Genomic DNA, 13146 nt, shown 5'->3' on the forward strand with positions numbered 1-13146 from the left:
AAGTGACCACAAAGAGAGAGAACCATAGGCCAGTATCAACAGCTTCAAGCATGAGATGAAGGGAAGAAATGAACTAGTGATTTTAGGGCTGATCGCCAGTGTCTTAAAGTGGGAGTTAGGATAAACCTTCTCATCATGTTTATTTCAGGCTAGTATATTATTCTGGAATTGGGGCATCCCTAAACTTTCTCCAAACTGGTCTTATAGCTGGTCATATGTAAACGTAATGAAAGGGATGCCAGGCTGAAGACAAATTCACTAAAGCAGGTTCGCTGACCCCAGGAGATTCAGCATGGTATTGGACAGAGCATGGCTCAGGAAGGGCAAGTTACAAACCATATGAAGTTTTGTGGAATGCCATTTTCAGTCTTCACCAAGGGACGGCCTTAGCTGATATGACGGATGGGCAAGACACTTCCTCGCTCACTGGACTTCTCAGTGGCATCTTCTTATGAAGACATCAATGGCACCAACTTTGAAGACGGATGCTGAGACCTTAATCGTAATCGTTGCCCTGGCCTGACAGAAGTATTTTGAAAACAAATATACTTCTGTACACAGGAGCTGAAAGTCTTCTCCTTATGGTGATGGTGATGGTGGTTTAAGAGGAAAATCCAGGAGTCCTATGCTATGTCTGCAGGTGGTGGAGAAACGTCCCTCAGTTGGCGAATGAAACTGAAAATGTGGAGAGAGATGACCAGAAATGTACTGTCTGCCAACAGCTCTGGTTCCCCGAACTGGGGCTGTATAGAGCCCATTTGAAAACCAACTTTTCAAAAACAGGATTCCAGAGAATTTTCTAGGTCATTAAAGCCCCATCAATTCCATGACTCATACATAATATTACCACCATGCTCTGATGATAGATTGCATTTTACACTTAAGTTGGAAAGATTTTTTTTTTTTTAATTTTATTTGAGAGAGAGAGAGAGTAAATGAGAGAGAGATCGAGCATGAGCAGAAGCGGGGGGAGAAGCCGAGGGAGAGGGAGAAGCAGACTCCCCACTGAGCAGGGAGCTTGACACAGGGCTCGATCCCAGGGCTCCAGGATCAGGACCTGAACTGAAGGCAGCTGCTTAACCGACTGAGCCACACAGGCGCCCCAAGTTGGAAAGGTTTAACGTAATTAATATAGAAGAATAATGTCACTGAAAGTTAGCTTTGAATTGGCCAGGGGTTTTTTTTTTTGGTTGTCTGAAAAAAGACTCAATTGTACAAAGTTGAGGCTTTGGAGAACAATTGCAAATGTAAGATGGATTTCCTTTAAAATTTACATACACACACATACCCGCTTATATCTTATAACTTATGGCACTCAAAGACATTTTGAATTGTAGGTTCTTGTAGACTTGTCACTCTCTGGGAAGGACTCTGCAACAGAGTCCATGTTTCTGTGTGCCATTGATTCTTCATGAGAGAATAGAATGGGTCAGTGGAGAGTCCTACGGGGCTGCCATTGACCCCATTTATATTCTTTGACATCTGGGTCTGTGTGTGTGTTTACGTGTGTGTTTTGATGGTACTTAATGGTAAAGAAAAGTGTGAGATTTAATGGGTAATCTGAGGCAGAATAATTTTTATTTGCAATGGCATTATACTCCCGATGTATCTCTGAGTCTGAATAATATGGAAACAGTGAGTAACACAGGCAAAAGAATTCTACCAGCGGAGTGGAGAGTATTGGATCTGTAGGAAAGAGACCTCATAAGATTTTCCTATTTGCCTTTAAAGAAAGAATCTGCCTATAAACTCGGAAAGGTATAGCTCTCCAGATGTTTTTAAACAATTGGTTATGTATTAAAAATGTAAGCTACTGTTTTGGTCTTTGAAATGGGAAATAAAATGACTTCTGATTGTTTCTGAAGCCACAACAGGATCGACATATGTTTCCAATGACCATGGTCGAGCAGGCATTAAGTTCTAACTATAAATTATTTGTTGCAAATTGAAAATGAGTTGTCTGAAAGAGGTAAAAAGAAATCTGGTACTGTGTAGAGCTGTGCTCCCAATTTCCAGGCTTGGATTAGCATGCCGAAGGGCTAAGTTTTTCTTACTAACAATTTCTAGTCTTGTCCCAAAGGCTGCAAAAAAGTCCCATGAGCTGGGAACATGCCTTGGAAAGCGAGGTGGATAAAGGAGTAATTGCGGACCACCTTGAGCGTGACACGGCCTCAGATGAAAGGGTGTTAAATTGTGGGAATGTCCGCCACAGCCTGCAGCTTCAAATGAAGTGTTGTGCCTTATGTTAAAAACAAACAAACAAAATGAGTGCGATTTAGTTCTGCTCCAATAAATTTGGAACCTATATCATTTATTTGATTTAATTCAGATATGGTGAGCATATAGGCGATCTGTGTGGCTCAAAAAATGGCTGGAGGACCTAGCTAAGATGGTCCTGTCTTAAAAGTCACATTTCCTTCCCTTTTCTTTCCTTCGTTTTTTCTTTCTCGTGTTTAAGTCTTGTTCATTTGTCCCTATGAATGAATCCCATAGTCGGTAGTTGCTGCGTTAAGTGGGTTTGCCCTAGGGAAAGCATTTGTCTTCTATTTAATTTTTTTGGCTTTTACAACTCCCAAAATGAATGAAAAAATTCCCTAATGTTCTAGACAAAGCAAAAAATTGTAATTATTTTTTAAATCACTACATAAATCTCCAGAGCATTTTCGGTATGTTAATGGCCAGTTAAATAGTTGCTATTACCTCTTATTCCTACTTGATAAAAATGTAAATAAATAACTGAAGTTTAAATAACAGCAATTCCTGAAAATACTAATATCTATCAATCATCTTTATTCACCCATAAAGGATATACATATTACACAGGTTTAAGGGAAGAATGAAATAAGTGCTATCTTGGTTGATTAGCTACAAAATCCATAAAAGTCTAGGGCAAATCAGAATCAAATTTTAAAGAATTTATTTCATTTTTCCAATTATATAAAAATTCAAAGCAGACCTATCTAGTTTGTGGATTCCATTTTCATATGGTTGCGATACAGTTAGTATTTTGAGTGAAGGCTGAGGAAATCTTGAAGCAATCTGATGAGATTTCCTGAGTAGGATACACCCCAGGCTGTCCACCTCAAGGCACTTTTGGCATTTCCATTAAGGACACAGACTGTCTGGAACAAATGACTACCACGAATATTTGTCTCTGAGCTGCGTGGCTGGGCTGGTGACTTGGCAAGTACTGGGTCCCTTGCAGGTGCCTATGGGTTTCTGTAAGGGCTAGATTCAAACACCGCACTGTGATGTGGGTGTGATGAGGCCGGAGCACGTACTGTGTGTCTTCAAGGTCCACACACACACGAACGCACACAGGCACACATCTCCATCCATGACATGCACACATACACATACAGACACACATTTACACACATGCAGACATACAGACACACACACACACACACACACACACAGACGTATACACACATGCATGCACACCCACCTGTCTTGTTTCTCATATAAGCTGTCACCTGCAACACAGACATTTTTTTCAGTTCTGCCTTTTGAAAATGTTCAGAGAATCCTGGTCCTTGTCCATGATAATGGCTTCAGTACCACCCCGGCCTAAAGCCAGGTGGAGAGCCTCTTAGGGCCCCGTGGATAGTCCTTTGATTTTTTTATGGATAGGGAAACTCCTGGGGATGCTAATACGGAGATGTTTGCAACCATAGTAAGTGTAAGAAGGAGGGCAAAGCCCCAGATGTGTTTCTGTCTCTGATTAAGCACATGACCTCATAGAATTATGTCAGAGTTCTTAGCCTGCTTTTACCCTATTCTCCCTTTCTTTTTCATTAGCTTGTTAAGCCTTGAACATTTATTAGCTGTACTTACAAGTTTATTGTTGTTTCTCTCTTCCTATTGTCCTACCTTCTCTTTTCTGGGTTTGGCTGATGATACTTCTTTCTTTCTTTTCTTTTTTTTTTTTTAAAGATTTTATTTATTTATTCGAGAGAGTGAGAATGAGAGAGAGAGAGCATGAGAGGGGGAAGGGGCAGAGAGAAGTAGACTCCCTGCTGAGCAGGGAGCCGGATGCGGGACTCATCCCTGCGCTCCAGGATCATGACCGGAGCCGAAGGCAGTCGCTTAACCAACTGAGCCACCCAGGCTCCCCTGGCTGATGATATTTCAACATTGCTTACCCTTTATTAGAAAACAGCTTGTAATGGGAACCTTCTTTGTATTTCTTCTTTTCTTTCTCAGCTCACAGTGAGCACCTCAGTGGTCCTTCCCATCTCTGGTGGTCTGTTGGTAGAAGGAGGAACATGCACCTAACTTAGCCTGCCTTGATTGCAGTTGGCCCCCGGGGAGTGTGGGGTTACATCTATCTGGGAATCCAGATTCTCTATATTCCACTGGTTCTGAGATGACATCAGGATCCAAGGGCACCTGCTCCTCAGAGCCTGGCCCCAAGGGAAGGGAGACAAGGTTTTGAAGTGCAAGAGCCTGAGAGGGAAGAGGACGGAGGAGAGGGGGAGGAGGAGGAGGGGGAAGAGGGGAGGAGAGCAAAGAGGGAAGACTGGGGAGCATGGACAAGGGTCAGCATCCCCTGGCTGCATCCCTGACCTTGGGTGTGAGGCTACAACACTTATTCTCACTAGACATTCATTTCTTGCTGTAATTCAGCCCAAGCAAGTTTGGGTGATTTGCTTCCCCATGGAGACTTACTAATTTGTTGGTGATAGGCAGACCATCTGTCTTCTTGTGGCCTGACCTCCGGAAGCTTTAGGTCGGGGCCGGCAAACAAAGGAAGATCAGGAAATCAGGAGGAATGCCATCTTTAGCACTGAGGACCTGCAGGGCTGTTGGGCGTCTGGGTTGGGGCGGGGTGTCCGCTCTGCTCCGTCCTCATTCGCCTCATTGCTGGAGTGTTGTCTCACACTCAACAACCACCTTTCTGCGTGGCTTGGGCAAAGCAAAGTGCTAAGTGGAAAAAGCAAGGAAGCGGGGTCTCACTGAAATATGGAGAAAGAGGCAACTTCCTTTCACAGTCCAGGAAAAATCCGTCTATGGGGGTTCATTTATCAAAGAACATCTTGAAATAGTGAATTGTAAAATTGCAAAGGCCCAGAATTCCCAGATGTTCTGTGCTGAGGGGACAGGGAGGGTCTGCTCTCAGGACTCCTGATAAGCACAGGGTGTGATTAGAGGGGAAGGTTAATGGGAAGTCTGTGCCGGGCTGTGGGGAGGCCTCAGGGCAGGGCGACCTAGAGGTGGGGGCTGAGGGAATTGCAGCCTTTCAACACAGGGGCTTCTGGAAAATGCCTTTGGAAGGGAGCAGGTTTCCTGATAGTGCCACCTTCCAGGCTGTGGAGCCGGGACCGGGTTACCTTGGAGAAAACTGGAGGCCAGACAGTAGATGTGACATTTTCAAGGACGTGCTGGCAGCCCGGTGGGGACCCGGCACTGGAATGCTGGTCCCAACCATGCGGTGTCACATCTCAGACCTCATAAGGCACAGGGCAGGACTTTGGTGAAAGGAGAAACCAGGCGTCGGTGGCCGTTTTTACTCTTTTTCATGCCCTAGGTCCTGTTCTTGAACTCAACAGGCTGGTGTGTGTGGATGTAGGGAATTTAGAGTGGCCACACGGGGTCACGTCCGTGCTCAGGGAGACCCGAATGTTCGGTGCTGACCTGAAGTGCTCCTTGTCAGCTGTTAGGGCCCATCGTTCACACTCACAGCATCTCCACCCACGCCACTCCTAACCTGCCCTTCTATTGTTCTCCTGACCCAGAGCACTCTTGTCCCACCTCTGGTTTTTTACTGCATTTTACCTTTTTCGTTGTCAGATCGTCCAGGACCACCCTGGTGCCCCGTGTTCTACCAAACCAGAACGAGGACTAATGCTCTCGGTCATCGGTGGTGGACTCAGAGGCCCTGAGTCCTGCGCGCTCTATTTTTTCCCTCAACATTGCAGTCGATATTAAATGCTGGAATTCAGGGAATGTTTCTGGGGGCCCTCAGACATGGAAGAGGTTTGCTACATGCTTCATATAGCTTGAGAGGAACACTGGTGCGAGCCGAGGGGGCCAGAACAGCTGCCTGCATTTTCCTGCGCACACTGGTTTCCATGAAACCCAGTCTTAACAAAGAAGGGAGAGGCATGCTGTAATAAGCACCTCCTTGACGCGCTCTCACTTCCATGAGATCTGGGACACCTCGCCAGGTGCTCATTTATAGGGCTGTTGGAGACTCATTGCTGAGGCTTTGGGCCAATGTGCGTGATGATGAAGAAGTTTCAGAAATGTGCGAGGCATGGAGGTGGCTGGCTGCAACCCCCCAGGAAAGGCAGGCAATGGCACGGAGGACCTGAACAGACATGGTGGAGTCCTCATCATTTAAAATTTTGTTTGGTGGTGTTCACAGCAGCTTGGAATTGCAATCATAGATACCAGCTGTGTATTTTTGTGGGAAACAGGGAATAGGCGAAAAGCTAGCCAGGGGCCATAGGCAAGGAGGCCATTGTGAATTTATCTCAAGGACTGATCAGGGGTTAGGCAGGTGGTCACATGGGGGCTTGGTGTTGAGAGGGACCCTGAAGCTCATGATGGGGCTGGCCAGAGAGTCAAGGGACTTTCCAGACATCAGAACTTTAAGAAAAATAAAAAACCGAACTTAGGGTTTTCACATGAAATTGTATGGACAGTTCTGGGATTCCAGATTAGTAAGGTCTAATACTTAGCAAAGGATGCTTTTTCAATGAGCAGGTGTCTATTCAAAGTTTCTAGAATCAAAAAGTCTAGAATCTGAAGAATTTGTGGAGTTCATCGAAGCTACAGGGTAACTGAATTGCTCTGATTAGATTCTGTGCATATTTAAGAATCAGCAGTACTCTCTCAAAGAGGCCAGATAAATAGAGTAACAGAATTAGGAAGAATAATATTTTGTCTTTGCTTCTCTTTTATTTTATTTTTTTAAAATTTTATTTATTTATTTGAAAGAGAGGGAGAGAGAGAGAGAGAACGAGCAAGGGTGAGCAGGGAGCCCAATATGGGGCTCGATCCCAGGACCTCGATCATGACCTGAGCTGAAGGCAGACACTTAACGCACTGAGCCCCCCAGGCACCCCAAGAAGTCAGGAACTCTTTGATAGTCCTTTTGAATAGGATGTATTCTGTTTTTCCTAACAGATTCTTCCCAAGTGGAGAAGATGATTTAGATGTAGGTGATAGGATTATACATAGATATGTAAAGTCTGCCCCAATAGACTGTAAAGTGAAGGAGGGAAAGAGATAGCAAATGCATCATTACCACAGTTGCTGGCGGGCAAGAGTTGGGGAAGGAATGCCCATCTGAGTTCTTTGATTGTGCAAGTTTTTCGAGAAGCCTGCGTCACAGGAGGAAGGAATAGGTTCCAAGAAGCAGTGGGTGGAAACAGGTGTTTGAAGATCAGGTGGGGACTAGGGCCAGCACAGGACTTTCTGTGGCTGTGACCGTTTGTCTAGGACGGCCTGAGGGTGTGTCCCAAAGGAATTCCAGAGTTATTTTTAGCTATAGTGATACTTAGATGCTGTTTGATACACTTATTGCAAGTGTACCTATAACATTAAGTACACGGGAGGCACTCAGATAAAGTGATTTTTAAGATAGAATGACAATGTAAAAGCTGTGATCTGAGTAGGTACAACTTGTAAGCATACATGGGGACCGGCCCTCCCATCTGTTCCAATCAGCAGCCACGCCAGCCACGTCCTCCCGCCGTGGGAATGAGCAGGCATTTCTGCCCTGCTCCAGCCCTTCCTTGACTCTCACCATGCCACGGTTCTCCCCACATCTGTATCCAAATCAGAGAGCCAATGGGCACGGTGGAGACGGAATCTGTTTGCACTTTGATAGGCGGGGGGAGCCTACGAGTACAGAAAACTTTCGGAGGTGGCCAAGCGAGGCCAAAGGCCAAGGATGAGAAGAAGGAAAATTAAGAATCTTGCTGTATTCGTGATCAATAATTATAATTACAGTGTAGAGGTACAGGAACGATAGCAGAATGATGAGGTAATAGGGTTTATTGTATCAAGAATGCTGAGTAAAAACAGAAAGAAAAAAAGTCTATTTACTTTTTTAATAAAAGATAGGAAGCACTCTATGGAGCTTTAAATAAATAGGCACCTGCACATCTCAATGACTGTTCACGCTGACACTTTGAAATTACTAAGCTGTCCTTTTGCCTGCTAATTCGTAAGGAAACTTAAGAAAATCTTGAGAAATTCAATCTGCTTTTTATTTATTTCTTTTTAGAAAATGTTATTTTTGTCCTTGATATTCTTAAATTTCTTTCTGATGTGGTAAGGGGTAAGTCCACCCCCATGATCCCACAGCATACACATAGAATCTCGGGGTGGGGGTCTGTGCTGGAAAAATCCTCCAGGTGATTCTGATGCAGTTCAAGTGAGAACCAGTGCTTTAGGTTACTTTTTCATTTCTGGCCACAGAATAAAGTCAGCTTCATGGTGTCAGGGTGTTGTGGAGGGTGCTCAAAGTGTGGTCCCTGGAAAGTTGTGAGAAATGCAAGCTCCTGGGCCCAGACACTCCAAATCAAAAAACTTGCCATAACAATCTGGCTTCACAATCTCTCCAGGGGATTCCGAGGCACACTGATATTTGATATCTACTATTCTAGACCATTGTTTCTCAAGATTCTATGTGCATAAGGATCACCTGTGAATGGTGTTAAACTGCAGTTTTTCTTCTGTAGGTCTGGGGTAGGGCTTGAGGGTCTGCTTTTCTAATGAGTTCCAGGTGCTGCCGATGCTCCGGATCCACGGACCACCTTTAGAGTTGCCAGGGTCTGAAATATTATGGTCATTAGAAATATACATCTTGTATTTAAATGGATAAAATGACACTCCAAGTTAAATGTCATTCTCCTGTTTTGACAGTGAATGAAGATCTAAAATACATTGTCTTCCTGCGTAAACCTAATAACATTGTGAGTTTCTGAATGTAAAGGCCCGAGGTTGTAACTTTGGTTGTATTTGATTTCTCTGACATATAGTAGGTGCTTAATAAATGCTACAGAAAAAATGAATGGGGACCCCACCCAGGTTCTCCAAGGGACCTATGCCTGAACAGTCAGTAGCATCATTCTGTTGAATCTTTTCTTAGCTACAGGAAGAAAGTATTGGGGCAGGAAAGAGGCATGTACACCCAGATGAGCTCAGGCTCTGAGGAGAGAGCTAGAAGTTCTTAGCACCGGAATCTCTCTGAGGATGCTTTTGCTGCTGTCAACACTTGACTCACTGTTTCCTCTGGCTCAAATTCACCCTTTTAATCAAATCTCATTGATTAGATGCCTCTGTGCACTCAGCACCAAGCATTTTTGCCAAATCTCGTCTCTTCCTCCAACACTTTCTTTAACTGCAACTGAGGCAGAAATACATTTTCTGCACCTGGGCAGGAAGCCTGTGGGCAGGCGCTAGGTAGCCTTTGTAAGAAAGGCAGTAAGGTCGCACTCTCCATGTCCCTCCCACCGATGGCTTCTTTCCCCCTCTCCTCTACCCCTATCCCTTTGCATTTCTAGTGCTTTATCCAATATGCCAGACACATTGATCTTTTCCTCTGCAAGAAGTCTGCCAACCAACCCGTTTGTTCACTTGCTCAATCTTTGTCACTCTTGTTGGTTAGTGGTAGATGCCTATCCTTGTCCACAAAAGGCTTACAACCTGGTGGTTCTCTCTAGTGGCCTCTCTTCTGGTTGGGAAGATCTAGGCTGTTGGTCCTTGTAAATCTTGGGAAAGAAAGGGTGTGGGTGAATCAACTAAATGGGCGCTTTACAAGTGATACCGTGAGGTTATCAGGTGTGATTTGCACGAAGTCCAGGAACTTTGGATTGTCTGGATCACTCAGGGAGTAGCTCGAGCCCTCTTCTGGTTAGTTCCAGCCTTTGCTGAGGTAATGTCAGGGGATGCTGCTGGTGCCTCTGAGATGCCTTCGCATGAATTCGGTCTGGGCAATAGCTCAATAAAATGGGATTACAAGCTTCTAGAACTTTCGTCGTATCAGCTTATTTTCCTATACCTGTAGCCCGGTACCATAAGCATCTATGAAGACCTTCTAAAAAATGAAAGAGGAACGCATACAAGTTTCATCCTTCTGTTTTTTTTCGGGCAACAATTGTTTGATTCCACAAGACGGCCAGTAGACAATACCCAGAGGAGGAAATTAAGAAAAGAGATTTGTTCCCTCCCCATCCCAGAAACAAAAAATGAAACTGGCATTACATTCTTTGAGAAGCTAAGCACACCAGAATCAGGTCTTTTAAAGTTAACCCTCAGTGTTCGGCCATGAGTGCATTACGATCTGGTGTTAAATTGCATCACTCCCATCACTCCTCCCATTGTGTAAGAGGAGTAACTCGCCTCACTGTGACAGAACGCAGCAGGCAGGATTTGTCAGCCCATTCAACTCACAGAAAATCTGACCTCTGTAAAGACAATGGCTCAGGGCCCCTCTGACAGCCCCTCACCTGTTCCACATATTTTCTATAATGCGTCTATAAAGCCTCCACATCAATGCGCCAGTGAGGAAGAGAATTTAATTTCACAAGTAGAAAAATATTCGGAGGAATGTCCAGCAGTCAAATTAATCTCCTTTCAGAGTTGCGGAATTGTTTTGGAAAATGTGATATGTGGACTTCCATTACTTTGTAAATACATGCTATTAAATTTATGGCTTGATTCAGGCATGTAATGTGTTTAAATTATGGTTACTTTGCGGATCATAACTTCCCTGCACGGGTTCTAAATCTTTATCTTGCATGAATATATATTTTTCTTCCTTTTGTCCTGAATCATTCTCATTTTTACAGAGTGAGAAGTGCTGGAGCATCTCTGTGGCCACGCTGGGCACTCCCCTGGCTACAGAGCTCTACGCAGAGAGAACAAATTGATCCTCTGGCTTCAACGTGCTCCACAGTGCAGCCCCAGGAGGAAGAGAGTCAAGGACAGTCCTGGGACAAAGGCACCGGGACCATTTGCACGGCTCCTGTTGTGAAGGCTGCCCCGCTGCCCAGTCTCAGAGCACCTTTGGCCGGCGCTCTGTTGGGGATGCAAGGAGCTCACCTGAAGACCTTCTGGGGGTGCAGGTAGAGCTCGGCCCCTTCTGTGCTGACTCAGCAACTGCCCTCCTACCCATTTGAGACCCTTCTCCAAGACCTGTTTGTATCCCACCCACTGGCCCTGAATTTAGAGATAGGAAACAAAAAGGCAGGAAATATTTATGCTCCCCTACACGCCCCCCCTGGACAAGGACTCTAAAATCAATGTGAGATCAACCCCCCTCCCCTCCTTCCCAGAGGACTCCCATCATTCTTGGACCTGGGCACAAGCAGAGGAGGTGTAAGTGACTTCATACGTCAAAGATAGGACTTCCAGAAAGGAAACTGACCACGCTTTCTGTAGGGCTTCTCCATCCTAACTAAGCTCAGATAATAATAACTCATGACTTGCTATATTTTAATTTGCTTCCTTAGCCTGCCAAAGTCTCTGCTCAAGGTGAACTCCAAAACTGGCCGGTACCAAATGTGAAGGAGTCTCTCTCACTTGGCCCTGTGTCCACTCAGAGGAACTTTGAGGGTCTGTGTCTGGCTGCTCCCCGCTATGCCCAGGACCTTCTGTGGGGACCTGTTATTAATTCACCTCTTATTTTAAAACATACGCCTGGTCTAGTCTCGAGCAGTTGCTTGAATGTCCATTACCCCCCTTGCTGTCTGTCTAATGGAGCAGAACCTTGTGAGTCAAAGCTGTGCTGTGTGTTCGAGACTTTGGACAGTATTGCACGGAAGTAGCGGCTTCCATTTTTTCTGAGGATGCTTGAATTTAAAGTGGTAAGCCGGTGATTTTTTTTTTTTTTAAATGCCTTAAAGGCCATGGCATTTCTGCATCAGCTCACATATGATGACAATTTTTTGGTAATGTTTTGGGTTAGTCTGCATCTAAGGAACAGTGGCCGAGAAGCAGATTTATGACAACCAAGATGATCTAGTGTTCTATTCTTGCAACAGCGATTTCCTCTGTCCAGTTCACAAACAATTTTCGTGGAGTCATGCCCTGGAAATAACAGTCCGGAGATTCATCTGCTGCATCTGGCCACCGCTCCTCTCGCTCTGCGCACTCCCCAAACTCGGTGACAAGGCCTTAGGAGGAGAAGCCAATGGGATGCCTCTCTCTCTCTCTCTCTCTGAAGCAGGGTCCTGTGAATGTGGAAATACCATGTTGGATGGATCCGGGAAGCAAGTCTCCAAGGGTGCAGCCCCGGCCTGAGATAGTTCTCGACTTCGGGGTTGGAGCAGTGTGTTGATCTCGGGCATTTCCTGCATTTTCTCAGAGTTCCTTTTGGCTGTCAGCCTCTCTTCACCCCCACTCTGAGGTTGTTCCTCTTGGCGATTTGTTCCCCAGCCCCGGCATCTCATGACTAGATTGCAGAAGGACTAGAAAAGAATCCTCTATGTTCTCGAGAGTTTATCTTCCTCCAGACACAAGGTTGGCATTTCTTAAACCCAGCCCTTACTGCACAAGGAAAGTGCCCAGGTGGCCTTGGCCGGTCGTCAGCCGCTGGCATGAGCCCTGTGCCCGCCTGCACTCTGCTCTCGGCCGGATGTCTCTGAGCCCTCGCGCTCGCGCGTGGGAACGCCTCACAGCTGCAGGCTCAGGGGCCAGAGGTGAGAATGTGATCTTCCAACAGTAGCAGCAGCGGTGACAGGTGGGGGCCCGTGGAACTCACTACCCATGGAACTCAGTCCCTCGCAAGCTTCTTTGCTCATACTTCTGCAAAAGTCTTGCCTAAGAAGACAGACCGACAATCTGTTGGCTGCTTTGCTGGATGCCATTGTGTTTTGACTTGCTTTGCGATGGCATGGACTTTCTTGGCTCTGGGTGTCAAGTTTCTGTGCAAACCTCTGCTACGGTGTGTGCCGAAGTCAGTGGATTCAGTGTCCATAATCAGACCTTGCCATATCTCGAAATCCTCTAAGTCTTTCAGTGGTGTGGACAAGCCAGCCGGAAATCAGCTGGACCTGGCAGGACATGATGAGCCAAATTCTCCTCCTGGGCAAGGAGAGCTGGGGCCAATCTAAAAGTACAAAGGGAATTCTTGTATATATTTGGATGTCCATCTGCAGGGGCTGGAACAAGGAAGGGGATAGGTTT

The sequence above is a fragment of the Leptonychotes weddellii genome, chromosome 3 (genome assembly GCF_054177405.1).
Source record: "Leptonychotes weddellii isolate Sample4059 chromosome 3, ASM5417740v2, whole genome shotgun sequence".
NCBI lineage: Eukaryota > Metazoa > Chordata > Mammalia > Carnivora > Phocidae > Leptonychotes > Leptonychotes weddellii.